Source organism: Schistocerca gregaria, chromosome 3 (assembly GCF_023897955.1).
Source record: "Schistocerca gregaria isolate iqSchGreg1 chromosome 3, iqSchGreg1.2, whole genome shotgun sequence".
In the NCBI taxonomy this organism is placed as follows: domain Eukaryota; kingdom Metazoa; phylum Arthropoda; class Insecta; order Orthoptera; family Acrididae; genus Schistocerca; species Schistocerca gregaria.
Window position 1 is genome coordinate 9,787,308 of NC_064922.1, and position 18,477 is coordinate 9,805,784.

The window sequence follows — 18,477 nt, forward strand, 5'->3', positions numbered from 1 at the left end:
GGTGACTGTTGTATTCAATCCCGATGCAATTTCTGTGTTTCATCAACTCTTTGAAGGTCCACAGATTACAGAATGCTTCCAGATGTGCATCGGAAACTACTACTGGACTTCTAGGGAACGATCATAGCGTTGACTGTTTGAGACATTACTAAAATGGAGGAAAGTGCGAACGGTGACTGTTGTATTCAATCCCGATGCAATTTCTGTGTTTCATCAACACTGTGATAGTCCACAGATTACAAAATGCCTCCAGATGTGCATCGGTAACTACTACTGGTCTTCATCGGAACGATCAAAGCGTAGACTGTTTGAGACATTCTTCCCATGGAGGAAAGTGCGCATGGTGACTCTTGTATTTAATCCCGATGCAGTTTCTGTCCTTCATTAACACTCTCATAGTCCACAGATTACAGAATGCCTCCAGATGTGCATCGGTAACTACTACGGGTCTTCCAGGGAACGATCATAGCGTAAACTCTTGGAGACATTACTCCCATGGAGGAAAGTGCGCATGGTGACTGTTGTATTCAATCCCGAGGCAATTTCTGTGTTTCATCAACACTTTGAAGGTCCACAGATTACAGATTGTCTCCAGATGTGCATCGGAAACTACTACTGGTCTTCCAGGGAACGACCCAAGCGTAGACTGTTTGAGACATTACTCCCATGGAGGAAAGTGCGCATGCTGAATGTTGTATTCAATCCCGATGCAATTTCTGTGTTTCATCAACACTCTGATAGTCCACAGATTACAGAATGCCTCAAGATGTGCATCGGTAACTACTACTGGTCATCCATGGAACGATCAAAGCGTCGACTGTTTGAGACATTACTCCCATAGAGGAAAGTGCGCATGCTGACTGTTGTATTCAATCCCGAGCAATTTCTGTGTTTCATCAACACTTTGAAGGTCCACAGATTACAGAATGCCTCCAGATGTCCATCGGAAGCTACTACTGGTCTTCCAGGTAACCATCAAAGCGTAGCCTCTTTGAGAATTACTCCCATGGAGGAAAGTGCGGATTGTGACTGTTGTATTCACTCCCGATGCAATATCTGTGTTTCGTCAACAGTCTGATAGTCCACAGATTACAGAATGGCTCCAGATGTGCATCGGAAACTACCACTGGTCTTCTAGGGAACGATGAAAGCGTAGACTGTTTCAGACATTACAAACATGGAGGAAAGTGCGCATGGTGACTGTTGTATTCAATCCCGATGCAATTTCTGTGTTTCATCAACACTGTGATAGTCCACAGATTACAGAATGCCTCCAGATGTGCATCGGTAACTACTACTGGTCTTCAAGAGAACGATCAAAGCGTAGACTCTTTGAGACATTCCTCCCATGGAGGAAAGTGCGCATGGTGACTGTTGTATTCAATCCCGATGCAATTTCTGTGTTTCATATACAGTCTGATAATCCGCAGATTACAGAATGCCTCCAGATGTGCATCGGAAACTACTACTTGTCTTCTAGGGAACGATCAAAGCGTAGACTGTTTGAGACATTACTAACATGGAGGAAAGTGCGGATGGTGACTGTTGTATTCAATCCCGAGGCAATTTCTGTGTTTCATCAACACTGTGATAGTCCACAGATTACAGACTGACTCCAGATGTGCATCGGAAACTACTACTGGTCTTCCTGGGAACGATCAAAGGGTAGACTGTTTGAGACATTACTCCCATAGAGAAAAGTGCACATGGTGACTGTTGTATTCAATCCCGATGCAATTTATGTGTTTCGTCAACACTCTGATAGTCCACAGATTACAGAATGCCTCCACATGTGCATCGGAAACAACTACTGGTCTTCCAGGAAACGATCAAAACGTAGACCGTTTGAGAATTACTCCCATGGAGGAAAGTGCCCAAGGTGACTGTTGTATTCATTCCCGGTGAAATTTCTGTGTTTCATCAACACTCTGATAGTCCACAGATTACAGAATGCCTCCAGATGTGCATCGGAAACTACTACTGTTGTTCCAAGGAACGATCAAAGCGTAAACTCTTTGAGACATTATTCCCATGGAGGAAAGTGCGCATGGTGACTGTTGTACTCAATCCCGATGCAATTTCTGTGTTTCATCAACACTGTGATAGTCCACAGATTACAGAATGCCTCCAGATGTGCATCGGAAACTGCTACTGGTCTTCCAGGGAACGATCAAAGCGTAGCCTGTTTGAGAATTACTCCCATTGAGGAAAGTGCGGATGGTGACTGTTGTATTAACTCCCGATGCAATTTCTGTCTTTTGTCAAAAGTCTGATAGTCCACAGATTACAGAATGCCTCCAGATGTGCATGGGAAACTACTACTGGACTTCTAGGGAACGATCAAAGCGTAGACTGATTGAGACATTACTAACATGGAGGAAAGTGCGGATGGTGACTGTTGTATTCAATCCCGATGCAATTTCTGTGTTTCATCAACACTTTGTAGGTCCACAGATTACAGAATGCCTCCAGATGTGCATCGGAAACTACTACTGGTCTTCCAGGAAACGATCAAGTCGTAGACTGTTTGAGACATTGCTGAAATGGAGGAAAGTGCGCATGGTGACTGTTGTATTCAATCCCAATGCAATTTCTATGTTTCATCAACACTGTGATAGTCCACAGATTACTGAATGCCTCCAGATGTGCATCGGTAACTACTACTGGTCTACAAGGGAACGATCAAAAACGTACACTGTTTGAGACATTACTCCCATGGAGGAAAGTGCACATGGTGAGTCTTGTAGTCAATCCCGATGCAATTTCTGTGTTTCATCAACACTCAGATTGTCCACAGATTACAGAATGCCTCCAGATGTGCATCGGAAACTACTACTGGTCTTCCAGGGAATGATCAAAGCGTAGACTGTTAGAGACATTACTCCCATGGAGGAAAGTGCGCATGGTGACTTGTATTCAATCCCGAGCAATTTCTGTGTTTCATCAACACTTTGAAGGTCCACAGATTACAGATTGTCTCCAGATGTGCATCGGAATCTACTACTGGTCTTCCTGGGAACGATCAAAGCGTAGACTGTTTGAGAATTACTCCCATGGAGGGAAGTACGCATGCTAACTGTTGTATTCAATCCCGATGCAATCTCTGTGTTTCATCAACACTCTGATAGTCCACAGATTACAGAATGCCTCCAAATGTGCATCGGAAACTACTACTGGTCTTCCTGGGAACGATCAAAGCGTAGACTGCTTCAGACATTACTCCCATGGAGGAAAGTGCGATTGGTGACTGTTGTATTCAATCCCGATGCAATTGCTGTGTTTCATCAACACTCTGATAGTCCACAGATTACAGAATCCCGCCAGATGTGCATCGGAAACTACTACTGGTCTTCCAGGTAACGATCAAAGCGTAAACTCTTTGAGACATTATTCCCATGGAGGAAAGTACGTGTTGTGACTGTTGTATTCATTCCCGATGCATTTTCTGTGTTTCTTCAACACTCTGATAGTAAACAGATTACAGATTGTCTCCAGATGTGCATCGGAAACCTTTACTGGTCTTCCTGGGAACGATCAAAGCGTAGACTGTTTCAGACAATACTCCCATGGAGGAAAATGCGCATGGTGACTGTTGGAATCAATCCCGAGATAATTTCTGTGTTTCATCAACACTTTGAAGGTCCAAAGATTACAGAATGCCTCCAGGTGTGCATCGGAAACTACTACTGGACTTCTAGGAAACGATCAAAGCGTAGACTGTTTGGGACATTACTAACATGGAGGAAAGTGTGGATGGTGACTGTTGTATTCAATCCCGATGCAATTTCTGTGTTTCATCAACACTTTGAAGTTTCACAGATTACAGAATGCCTCCAGATGTGCATCAGAAACTACTACTGGTCTTCCAGGAAACGATCAAGTCGTAGACTGTTTGAGACATTGCTCAAATGGAGGAAAGTGCGCATGGTGACTGTTGTATTCAATCCCGATGCAATTTCTGTGTTTCATCAACACTGTGATAGTATACAGAATTCAGAACGCCTCCAGATGTGCATCGGAAACTGCTACTGGTCTTCCAGGGAACGACCAAAGCGTAGCCTGTTTGAGAATTACTCCCATTGAGGAAAGTGCGGATGGTGACTGTTGTATTAACTCCCGATGCAATTTCTGTCTTTTGTCAAAAGTCTGATAGTCCACAGATTACAGAATGCCTCCAGATGTGCATGGGAAACTACTACTGGACTTCTAGGGAACGATCAAAGCGTAGACTGATTGAGACATTACTAACATGGAGGAAAGTGCGGATGGTGACTGTTGTATTCAATCCCGATGCAATTTCTGTGTTTCATCAACACTTTGAAGGTCCACAGATTACAGAATGCCTCCAGATGTGCATCGGAAACTACTACTGGTCTTCCAGGAAACGCTCAAGTCGTAGACTGTTTGAGACATTGCTGAAATGGAGGAAAGTGCGCATGGTGACTGTTGTATTCAATCCCAATGCAATTTCTATGTTTCATCAACACTGTGATAGTCCACAGATTACTGAATGCCTCCAGATGTGCATCGGTAACTACTACTGGTCTTCAAGGGAACGATCAAAAACGTAGACTGTTTGAGACATTACTCCCATGGAGGAAAGTGCGCATGGTGACTCTTGTAGTCAATCCCGATGCAATTTCTGTGTTTCATCAACACTCAGATAGTCCACAGATTACAGAATGCCTCCAGATGTGCATCGGAAACTACTACTGGTCTTCCAGGGAATGATCAAAGCGTAGACTGTTAGAGACATTACTCCCATGGAGGAAAGTGCGATTGGTGACTGTTGTATTCAATCCCGAGCAATTTCTGTGTTTCATCAACACTTTGAAGGTCCACAGATTACAGATTGTCTCCAGATGTGCATCGGAATCTACTACTGGTCTTCCTGGGAACGATCAAAGCGTAGACTGTTTGAGAATTACTCCCATGGAGGAAAGTACGCATGGTAACTGTTGTATTCAATCCCGATGCTTTCTCTGTGTTTCATCAACACTCTGATAGTCCACAGATTACAGAATGCCTCCAAATGTGCATCGGAAACTACTACTGGTCTTCCTGAGAACGATCAAAGCGTAGACTGTTTCAGACATTACTCCCATGGAGGAAAGTGCGATTGGTGACTGTTGTATTCAATCCCGATGCAATTTCTGTGTTTCATCAACACTCTGATAGTCCACAGATTACAGAATCCCGCCAGATGTGCATCGGAAACTACTACTGGTCTTCCAGGTAACGATCAAAGCGTAAACTCTTTGAGACGTTATTCCCATGGAGGAAAGTGCGTATTGTGACTGTTGTATTCATTCCCGATGCATTTTCTGTGTTTCTTCAACACTCTGATAGTAAACAGATTACAGATTGTCTCCAGATGTGCATCGGTAACTACTACTGGTCATCCATGGAACGATAAAAGCGTCGACTGTTTGAGACATTACTCCCATAGAGGAAAGTGCGCATGCTGACTGTTGTATTCAATCCCGAGCAATTTCTGTGTTTCATCAACACTTTGAAGGTCCACAGATTACAGAATGCCTCCAGATGTCCATCGGAAACTACTACTGGTCTTCCACGGAACCATCAAAGCGTAGCCTCTTTGAGAATTACTCCCATGGAGGAAAGTGCGGATTGTGACTGTTGTATTCACTCCCGATGCAATTTCTGTGTTTCGTCAACAGTTTGATAGTCCACAGATTACAGAATGCCTCCAGATGTGCATCGGAAACTACTACTGGACTTCTAGGGAACGATCAAAGCGTAGACTGTTTGAGACATTTCTAACATGGAGGAAAGTGCGGATGGTGACTGTTGTATTCAATCCCGATGCAATTTCTGTGTTTCATCAACTCTTTGAAGGTCCACAGATTACAGAATGCTTCCAGATGTGCATCGGAAACTACTACTGGACTTCTAGGGAACGATCATAGCGTTGACTGTTTGAGACATTACTAAAATGGAGGAAAGTGCGAACGGTGACTGTTGTATTCAATCCCGATGCAATTTCTGTGTTTCATCAACACTGTGATAGTCCACAGATTACAAAATGCCTCCAGATGTGCATCGGTAACTACTACTGGTCTTCATCGGAACGATCAAAGCGTAGACTGTTTGAGACATTCTTCCCATGGAGGAAAGTGCGCATGGTGACTCTTGTATTTAATCCCGATGCAGTTTCTGTCCTTCATTAACACTCTCATAGTCCACAGATTACAGAATGCCTCCAGATGTGCATCGGTAACTACTACGGGTCTTCCAGGGAACGATCATAGCGTAAACTCTTGGAGACATTACTCCCATGGAGGAAAGTGCGCATGGTGACTGTTGTATTCAATCCCGAGGCAATTTCTGTGTTTCATCAACACTTTGAAGGTCCACAGATTACAGATTGTCTCCAGATGTGCATCGGAAACTACTACTGGTCTTCCAGGGAACGACCCAAGCGTAGACTGTTTGAGACATTACTCCCATGGAGGAAAGTGCGCATGCTGAATGTTGTATTCAATCCCGATGCAATTTCTGAGTTTCATCAACACTCTGATAGTCCACAGATTACAGAATGCCTCAAGATGTGCATCGGTAACTACTACTGGTCATCCATGGAACGATCAAAGCGTCGACTGTTTGAGACATTACTCCCATAGAGGAAAGTGCGCATGCTGACTGTTGTATTCAATCCCGAGCAATTTCTGTGTTTCATCAACACTTTGAAGGTCCACAGATTACAGAATGCCTCCAGATGTCCATCGGAAGCTACTACTGGTCTTCCAGGTAACCATCAAAGCGTAGCCTCTTTGAGAATTACTCCCATGGAGGAAAGTGCGGATTGTGACTGTTGTATTCACTCCCGATGCAATATCTGTGTTTCGTCAACAGTCTGATAGTCCACAGATTACAGAATGGCTCCAGATGTGCATCGGAAACTACCACTGGTCTTCTAGGGAACGATGAAAGCGTAGACTGTTTCAGACATTACAAACATGGAGGAAAGTGCGCATGGTGACTGTTGTATTCAATCCCGATGCAATTTCTGTGTTTCATCAACACTGTGATAGTCCACAGATTACAGAATGCCTCCAGATGTGCATCGGTAACTACTACTGGTCTTCAAGAGAACGATCAAAGCGTAGACTCTTTGAGACATTCCTCCCATGGAGGAAAGTGCGCATGGTGACCGTTGTATTCAATCCCGAGGCAATTTCTGTGTATGATCAACACTTTGAAGGTCCACAGATTACAGATTGTCTCCAGATGTGCATCGGAAACTACTACTGGTCTTCCAGGGAACGATCAAGTCGTAGACTGTTTGAGACATTGCTCAAATGGAGGAAAGTGCGCATGGTGCTTGTTGTATTCAATCCCGTTGCAATTTCTGTGTTTCATCAACACTGTGATAGTCCACAGATTGCAGAATGCCTCCAGATGTGCATCGGTAACTAATACTGGTCATCAAGGGAACGATCAAAGCGTAGACTGTTTGAGACATTCCTCCCATGGAGGAAAGTGCGCTTGGTGACTCTTGTAGTCAATCCCGATGCAATTTCTGTGTTTCATCAACACTCAGATAGTCCACAGATTACAGAATGCCTCCAGATGTGCATCGGAAACTACTACTGGTCTTCCAGGGAATGATCAAAGCGTAGACTGTTAGAGACATTACTCGAATGGAGGAAAGTGCGCATGGCGGCTGTTGTAGTCAATCCCGATGCAATTTCTGTGTTTCATCAGCACTCTGATAGTCCACAGATTACAGAATGAATCCAGATGTGCATCGGTAACTACTACTGGTCTTCCAGGGAACGATCAAAGCGTAGACTGTTTCAGAATTACTCCCATGGAGGAAAGTACGCATGGTAACTGTTGTATTCAATCCCGATGCAATCTCTGTGTTTCATCAACACTCTGATAGTCCACAGATTACAGAATGCCTCCAAATGTGCATCGGAAACTACTACTGGTCTTCCTGATAACGATCAAAGCGTAGACTGTTTCAGACATTACTCCCATGGAGGAAAGTGCGATTGGTGACTGTTGTATTCAATCCCGATGCAATTTCTGTGTTTCATCAACACTCTGATAGTCCACAGATTTCAGAATGCCGCCAGATGTGCATCGGAAACTACTACTGGTCTTCCAGGTAACGATCAAAGCGTAAACTCTTTGAGACATTACTCCCATGGAGGAAAGTGCGCACTGTGACTGTTGTATTCATTCCCGATGCATTGTCTGTGTTTCACCAACACTCTGATAGTCCACAGATAACAGATTGTCTCCAGATGTGCATCGGAAATTACTACTGGTCTTCCAGGGAACGACCAAAGCGTAGAATGTTTGAGACATTACTCCCATGGAGGAAAGTGCGCATGGTGAATGTTGTATTCAATCCCGAAGCAATTTCTGTGTTCCATGAACAGTCTGATAATCCGCAGATTACAGAATGCCTCCAGATGTGCATCGGAAACTACTACTTGTCTTCTAGGGAACGATCAAAGCGTTGACTGTTTGAGACATTACTAACATGGAGGAAAGTGCGGATGGTGACTGTTGTATTCAATCCCGAGGCAATTTCTGTGTTTCATCATCACTGTGATAGTCCACAGATTACAGACTGTCTCCAGATGTGCATCGGAAACTACTACTGGTCTTCCTGGGAACGATCAAAGCGTAGACTGTTTGAGACATTACTCCCATAGAGAAAAGTGCACATGGTGAATGTTGTATTCAATCCCGACGCAATTTATGTGTTTCATCAACACTCTGATAGTCCATAGATTACAGAATGCCTCCAGATGTGCATCGGATACTACTTCTGGTCTTCCAGGGAACGATCAAAACGTAGACTGTTTGAGACATTACTCCCATGGAGGAAAGTGCGCATGGTGACTGTTGTATTCAATCCCGATGCAATTTCTGTGTTTCATCAACACTGTGATAGTCCACAGATTACAGATTGTCTCCAGATGTGCATCGGAAACTACTACTAGTCTTCCTGGGAACGATCAAAGCGTAGTCTGTTTCAGACATTACTCCAATGGAGGAAAGTGCCCATGGTGACTGTTGTATTCAATCCCGAGTCAATTTCTGTGTTTCATCAACAATTTGAAGATCCACAGATTACAGAATGCCTCCATATGAGCATCGGAAACAACTACTGGTCTTCCAGGAAACGATCAAAACGCAGATCGTTTGAGAATTATTCCCATGGAGGAAAGTGCCCAAGGTGACTGTTGTATTCAATCCCGATGAAATTTCTGTGTTTCATCAACACTATGATAGTCCACAGATTACAGAATGCCTCCAGATGTGCATCGGAAACTACTACTGTTGTGCCAAGGAACGGTCAAAGCGTAAACTCTTTGAGACATTACTCCCATGGAGGAAAGTGCGCATGGTGACTGTTGTATTCAATCCTGATGCAATTTCTTAGTTTCATAAACAGTCTGATAATCCACAGATTACAGAATGCCTTCAGATGTGCATCGGAAACTACTACTAGCCTTCAGGGAAAGATCAAAGCGTAGACTGTTTGAGACATTACACCCATGGAGAAAAGTGCGCATGATGACTGTTGTATTATATCCCGAGGCAATTTCTGTGTTTCATTAACACTCTGATAGTCCACAGATTACAGAATGTCTAAAGATGTGCATCGGAAACTACTACTGGTCTTCCTGGGAACGATCAAAGCGTAGACCCTTACAGACATTACTCCCATGGAGGAAAGTGCGCATGGTGGCTGTTGTATTCAATCCCGAAATAATTTCTGTGTTTCATCAACACTTTGAAGGTCCACAGATTACAGAATGCCTCCAATTGTGCATCGGAAACTACTACTGGTCTTCCAGATAATGATCAAAGCGTAGACTGTTAGAGACATTACTCCCATGAAGGAAAGTGCGCATGGTGACTGTTGTATTCAAACCCGATGCAATTTCTGTGTTTTATCAACACTCTGATAGACCACAGATTACAGAATGCCTCCAGATGTGCATCGGAAATTACTACTGGTCTTCCAGGGAACGACCAAAGCGTAGAATGTTTGAGACATTACTTCCATGGAGGAAAGTGCGCATGGTGACTCTTGTAGTCAATCCCGACGCAATTTCTGTGTTTAATCAATACTTTGAAGGTCCACAGATTACAGAATGCTTCCAGTTGCGCATCGGAAACTACTACTGGACTTCTAGGGAACGATCAAAGCGTAGACTGTTTGAGACATTACTAACATGGAGGAAAGTGCGGATGGTGACCGTTGTATTCAATCCCCATGCAATTTCTGTGTTTCATCAACACTGTGATAGCCCACAGATTACAGAATGCCTCCAGATGTGCATCGGAAACTACTACTGGTCTACCAGGGAACGACCCCAGCGAAAACTCTTTGAGACATTACTCCCATGGAGGAAAGTGCGCATGGTGACTGTTGTATTCAATCCCGAGGCAATTTCTGTGTTTCATCAACACTTTGAAGGTCCACAGATTACAGATTGTCTCCAGATGTGCATCGGAAACTACTACTGGTCTTCCAGGGAACGATCAAAGCGTAGCCTGTTTGAGAATTACTCCCATGGAGGAAAGTGCGGATGGTGACTGTTGTATTCACTCCCGATGCAATTTCTGTGTTTCGTCAATAGTCTGATAGTCCACTGATTATAGAATGCCTCCAGATGTGCATCGGAAACTACTACTGGTCTTCCAGGGAACGACCAAAGCGTAGAATGTTTGAGACATTACTCCCATGGAGGAAAGTGCGCATGGTGACTCTTGCAGTCAATCCCGATGCAATTACTGTGTTTCATCAACACTTTGAAGGTCCACAGATTACAGATTGTCTCCAGATGTGCATCGGAATCTACTACTGGTCTTCCTGGGACCGAGCAAAGCGTAGACTGTTTGAGAATTACTCCCCTGGAGGAAAGTACGCATGGTAACTGTTGTATTCAATCCCGATGCAATTTCTGTGTTTCATCAAGACTCTGATAGTCCACGGATTACAGAATGCCTCCAAATGTGCATCGGAAACTACTACTGGTCTTCCTGGGAACGATCAAAGCGTAGACTGTTTCAGACATTACTCCCATGGAGGAAAATGCGATTGGTGACTGTTGTATTCAATCCCGATGCAATTTCTGTGTTTCATCAACACTCTGATAGTCGACAGTTTACAGAATGCCGCCAGATGTGCATCGGAAACTACTACTGGTCTTCCAGGTAACGATCAAAGCGTAAACTCTTTGAGACATTACTCCCATGGAGGAAAGTGCGCATGGTGACTGTTGTATTCATTCCCGATGCATTTTCTGTGTTTCACCAACACTCTGATAGTCCACAGATTACAGATTGTCTCCAGATGTGCATCGGAAATTACTACGGGTCTTCCAGGGAACGATCAAAGGGTAGACTGTTTGAGACATTATTCCCATGGAGGAAAGTGCGCATGGTGACTGTTGTATTCAATCCCGATGCAATTTCTGTGTTTCATATACAGTCTGATAATCCGCAGATTACAGAATGCCTCCAGATGTGCATCGGAAACTACTACTTGTCTTCTAGGGAACGATCAAAGCGTAGACTGTTTGAGACATTACTAACATGGAGGAAAGTGCGGATGGTGACTGTTGTATTCAATCCCGAGGCAATTTCTGTGTTTCATCAACACTGTGATAGTCCACAGATTACAGACTGACTCCAGATGTGCATCTGAAACTACTACTGGTCTTCCTGGGAACGATCAAAGGGTAGACTGTTTGAGACATTACTCCCATAGAGAAAAGTGCACATGGTGACTGTTGTATTCAATCCCGATGCAATTTATGTGTTTCATCAACACTCTGATAGTCCACAGATTACAGAATGCCTCCACATGTGCATCGGAAACAACTACTGGTCTTCCAGGAAACGATCAAAACGTAGACCGTTTGAGAATTACTCCCATGGAGGAAAGTGCCCAAGGTGACTGTTGTATTCATTCCCGGTGAAATTTCTGTGTTTCATCAACACTCTGATAGTCCACAGATTACAGAATGCCTCCAGATGTGCATCGGAAACTACTACTGTTGTTCCAAGGAACGATCAAAGCGTAAACTCTTTGAGACATTATTCCCATGGAGGAAAGTGCGCATGGTGACTGTTGTATTCAATCCCGATGCAATTTCTGTGTTTCATCTACAGTCTGATAATCCACAGATTACAGAATTCCTTGAGATGTGCATCGGAAACTACTACTAGCCTTCAGGGAACGATCAATGCGTAGACTGTTTGAGACATTACTCCCATGGAGGAAAGTGCGCATGATGACTGTTGTATTATATCCCGAGGCAATTTCTGTGTTTCATCAACACTCTGATAGTCCACAGGTTACAGAATGCCTCCAGATGTGCATCGGAAACTACTACTGGTCTTCCAGGTAACGATCAAAGCGAAAACTCTTTGAGACATTAATCCCATGGAGGAAAGTGCGCATGGTGACTGTTGCATTCAATCCCGAGATAATTTCTGTGTTTTATCAACACTTTGAAGGTCCACAGATTAGAGAATGCCTCCAGATGTATATCGAAAACTACTACTGGTCTTCCAGGGAACGATCAATGCGTAGCCTGTTTGAGAATTACTCCCATGGAGGAAAGTGCGGATGGTGACTGTTGTATTCACTCCCGATGCAATTTCTCTGTTTTGTCAAAAGTCTGATAGTGCACAGGTTACAGAATGCTTCCAGATGTGTATCGAAAACTACTACTGGAGTTCTAGGGAACGATCAAAGCGTAGACTGTTTGAGACATTACTAACATGGAGGAAAGTGCGGATGGTGACTGTTGTATTCAATCCCGATGCAATTTCTGTGTTTCATCAACACTTTGATGGTCCACAGATTACAGAATGCCTCCAAATGTGCATCGGAAACTACTACTGGTCTTCCAGGAAACGATCAAGGCGTAGACTGTTTGAGACACTGCTCAAATGGAGGAAAGTGCGCATGGTGACTGTTGTATTCAATCCCGATGCAACTTCTTTGTTTCATCAACACTGTGATAGTCCACAGATTACAGAATGCCACCAGATATGAATCGGTAAATACTACTGGTCTTCAAGGGAACGATCAAAACGTAGACTGTTTGAGACATTCCTCCCATGGAGGAAAGTGCGCATGGTGACTCTTGTAGTCAATCCCGATGCAATTTCTGTGTTTCATCAACACTCTGATAGTCCACAGATTACAGAATGCCTCCAGATGTGCAACGGAAACTACTACTGGTCTTCCAGGGAACGATGAAAGCGTAAACTCTTTGAGACATTACTCCCATGGAGGAAAGCTCGCATGGTGACTGTTGTATTCATTCCCGATGCATTTTCTGTGTTTCGTCAACACTTTGATAGTCCACAGATTACAGACTGCCTCCAGATGTGCATCGGAAACTACTACTGGTCTTCCTGGGAACGATCAAAGGGTAGACTTTTAGAGACATTACTCCCATAGAGGAAAGTGCACATGGTGACTGTTGTATTCAACCCCGATGCAATTTCTGTGTTTCATCAACACTCTGATAGTCCACAGATTACAGAATGCCTCCAGATGTGCATCGGATACTACTTCTAGTCGTCCAGGGAACGATCAAAGCGTAGGCTGTTTGAGACATTACTCCCATGGGGGAAAGTGCGCATGGTGACTGTTGTATTCAATCCCGATGCAATTTCTGCGTTTTATCAACACTCTGATAGTCCACAGATTACAGATTGTCTCCAGATGTGCATCGGAAACTACTACTAGTCTTCCTGGGAACGATCAAAGCGTAGACTGTTACAGATATTACTCCAATTAATGAAAGTGCGAATGGTGACTGTTGTATTGAATCCCGAGGCAATTTCTGTGTTTCATCAACAATTTGATGGTCCACAGATTACAGAATGCCTCCATATGTGCATCGGAAACTACTACTGGTATTCCAGGAAACGATCAAAACGTAGATCGTTTCAGAATTACTCCCATGGAGGAAAGTGCCCAAGGTGACTGGTGTATTCAATCCCGATGAAATGTCTGTGTTTTATCTGCATTCTTATAGTCCACAGATTACAGAATGACTCCAGATGTGCATCGGAAACTACTATTGTTCTTCCAAGGAACGATCAAAGCTTAAACTCTTTGAGACATTACTCCCATGGAGGAAAGTGCACATGGTGACTGTTGTATTCAATCCCGACGCAATATCTGTGTTTCATAAACCGTCTGGTAATCCACAGATTACAGAATGCCTTCAGATGTGCATCGGAAACTACTACTGGCCTTCCAGGGAACGATCAAAGCGTAGACTGTTTGAGACATTACTCCCATGGAGGAAAGTGCGCATGGTGACTGTTGTATTCAATCCCGATGCAATTTCTGTGTTTCTTCAACACTGTGATAGTCCACAGATTACAGAATGCCTCCAGATGTGCATCGGTAACTACTACTGGTCTTCAAGGAATCCATCAAAACGTAGACTGTTTGAGACATTCCTACCATGGAGGAAAGTGCGCATGGTGACTCTTGTAGTCAATCCCGATGCAATTTCTGTGTTTCATCAACACTCAGATAGTCCACAGATTACAGAATGCCTCCAGATGTGCATCGGTAACTACTACTGGTCTTCAAGGGAACGATCAAAGCGTAGACTGTTTGAGACATTCCTCCCATTGAGGAAAGTGCGCATGGTGACTCTTGTATTCAATCCCGATGCAATATCTGTGTTTCATCAACACTCTGATAGTCCACAGATTACAGAATGCCTCCAGATGAGCATCGGAAACTACTACTCGTCTTAAAGGGAACGATCAAAGCATAAACTCTTTGAGACATTACTCCCATGGAGGAAAGCTCGCATGGTGACTGTTGTATTCATTCCCGATGCATTTTCTGTGTTTCGTCAACACTTTGATAGTCCACAGTTTACAGACTGCCTCCTGATGTGCATCGGAAACTACTACTGGTCTTCCTGGGAACGATCAAAGAGTAGACTGTTTGAGACATTACTCCCATAGAGGAAAGTGCACATGGTGACTGTTGTATTCAATCCCGATGCAATTTTGTGTATTTCATCAACACTCTGATAGTCCACAGATTACAGAATGCCTCCAGATGTGCATGGGATACTACTTCTGGTCTTCCAGGGAACGATCAAATCGTAGACTGTTTGAGACATTACTCCCATGGAGGAAAGTGCGTATGGTGACTGTTGTATTCAATTCCGGTGCAATTTCTGTGTTTCATCAACACTCTGATAGTCCACAGATTACAGATTGTCTCCAGATGTGCATCGGAAACTACTACTAGTTTTCCTGAGAAGTATCAAAGCGTAGACTGTTTCAGACATTACTCCAATGGAGGAAAGTGCGCATGGTGACGGTTGTATTCAATCCCGAGGCAATTTCTGTGTTTCATCAAGAATTTTAAGGTCCACAGATTACAGAATGCCTCCATATGTGCATCGGAAACTACTACTGGTCTTCCAGGAAACGATCAAAACGTAGACCGTTTGAGAATTACTCCCACGGAGGAAAGTGCCCAAGGTGACTGTTGTATTCAATCCCGATGAAATTTCTGTGTTTCATCAACACTCTGATAGTCCACAGATTACAGAATGCCTCCAGATGTGCATCGGAAACTACTACTGTTCTTCCAAGGAACGATCAAAGCGTAAACACTTTGAGACATTACTCCCATGGAGGAAAGTGCGCATGGTGACTGTTGTATTCATTCCCGATGCATTTTCTGTGTTTCATCAACACTCCGATAGTCCACAGATTACTGAATGCCTCCAGATGTGCATCGGAAACTACTACTGGTCTTCCTGGGAACGATCAAAGGGTAGACTGTTAGAGACATTACTCCCATGGAGGAAAGTGCGCATGGTGACTGTTGTATTCAATCCCGACGCAATATCTGTGTTTCATAAACAGTCTGGTAATCCACAGATTACAGAATACCTTCAGATGTGCATCGGAAACTACTACTAGCCTTCAGGGAACGATCAATGCGTAGACTGTTTGAGACATTACTCCCATGGAGGAAAGTGCGCATGATGACTGTTGTATTATATCCCGAGACAATTTTTGTGTTTCATCAACATTCTGATAGTCCACAGATTACAGAATGCCTCCAGATGTGCATCGGAAACTACTACTGGTCTTCCAGGTAACGATCAAAGCGAAAACTCTTTGAGACATTAATCCGATGGAGGAAAGTGCGCATGGTGACTGTTGTATTCATTCCCGATGCATTTTCTGTGTTTCACCAACACTCTGATAGTTCACAGAATACAGATTGTTTAAAGATGTGCATCGGAATCTACTACTGGTCTTCCTGGGAACGATCAAAGCGTAGACTCTTTCAGACATTACTCCCATGGAGGAAAGTGCGCATGGTGGCTGTTGTATTCAATCCCGAAATAATTTCTGTGTTTCATCAACACTTTGAAGGTCCACAGATTACAGAATGCCTCCAGATGTCCATCGGAAACTACTACTGGTCTTCCAGGGACCGATCAAACCGTAGCCTGTTTGAGAATTACTCCCATGGAGGAAAGTGCGGATGGTGATTGTTGTATTCACTCCCGATGCAATTTCTCTGTTTCGTCAAATGTCTGATAGTCCACAGGTTACAGAATGCTTCCAGATGTGCATCGGAAACTACTATTGGACTTCTAGGGAACGATCAAAGCGTAGACTGTTTCAGACATTACACCCATGGAGGAAAATGCGCATGGTGCCTGTTGGATTCAATCCCGAGGCGATTTCTATGTTTTATCAACACTTTGAAGGTCCAAAGATTACAGAATGCCTCCATGTGTGCATCGGAAACTACTACTGGTCTTCCAGTATATGATCATAGCGTAGACTGTTAGAGACATTACTCCCATGAAGGAAAGTGCGCATGGTGACTGTTGTATTCAAACCCGATGCAATTTCTGTGTTTTATCAACACTCTGATAGTCAACACATTACAGAATACCTCCAGATGTTCATCGGAAATTACTACTGGTCTTCCAGGGAAAGACCAAAGCGTAGAATGTTTGAGACATTACTCCCATGGAGGAAAGTGCGCATGTTGAATGTTGTATTCAATCCCGAAGCAATTTCTGTGTTTCATGAACAGTCTCATAATCCGCAATTTACAGAATGCCTCCAGATGTGCTTCGGAAACTACTACTTGTCTTCTAGGGAACGATCAAAGCGTAGACTGTTTGAGACATTACTAACATGGAGGAAAGTGCGGATGGTGACTGTTGTATTCAATCCCGAGGCAATTTCTGTGTTTCATCAACACTGTGATAGTCCACAGGTTAGAGAATGCCTCCAGATGTCCATCGAAAACTACTACTGGTCTTCCAGGGAACGATCAAAGCGTAGCCTGTTTGAGAATTACTCCCATGGAGGAAAGTGCGGATGGTGACTGTTGTATTCACTCCCGATGTAATTTCTCTGTTTCGTCAAAAGTCTGATAGTCCACAGGTTACAGAATGCTTCCAGATGTGTATCGGAAACTACTACTGGACTTCTAGGGAACGATGAAAGCGTAGACTGTTTGAGACATTACTAACATGGAGGAAAGTGCGGATGGTGACTGTTGTATTCAATCCCGATGCAATTTCTGTGTTTCATCAACACTTTGATGGTCCACAGATTACAGAATGCCTCCAAATGTGCATCGGAAACTACTACTGGTCTTCCAGGAAACGATCAAGGCGTAGACTGTTTGACACACTGCTCAAATGGAGGAAAGTGCGCATGGTGACTGTTGTATTCAATCCCGATGCAAGTTCTTTGTTTCATCAACACTGTGATAGTCCACAGATTACAGAATGCCACCAGATATGAATCGGTAAATACTACTGGTCTTCAAGGGAACGATCAAAGCGTAGACTGTTTGAGACATTCCTCCCATGGAGGAAAGTGCGCACGGTGACTCTTGTAGTCAATCCCTATGCAATTTCTGTGTTTCATCAACACTCAGATGGTCCACAGATTACAGAATGCCACCAGATGTGCATTGGAAACTACTACTGGTCTTCCAGGAAATGATCAAAGCGTAGACTGTTAGAGACATTAGTCCCATGGAGGAAAGTGCGCATGGTGACTGTTGTATTCAAACCCGATGCAATTTCTGTGTTTCATCAACACTCTGATAGTCCACAGATTACAGAATGCCTCCAGATGTGCATCAGAAACTACTACTGGTCTTCCAGGGAACGATGAAAGCGTAAACTCTTTGAGACATTACTCCCATGGAGGAAAGCTCGCAAGGTGACTGTTGTATTCATTCCCGATGCATTTTCTGTGTTTCGTCAACACTTTGATAGTCCACAGATTACAGACTGCCTCCAGATGTGCATCGGAAACTACTACTGGTCTTCTTGGGAACGATCAAAGGGTAGACTTTTAGAGACATTACTCCCATAGAGGAAAGTGCACATGGTGACTGTTGTATTCAACCCCGATGCAATTTCT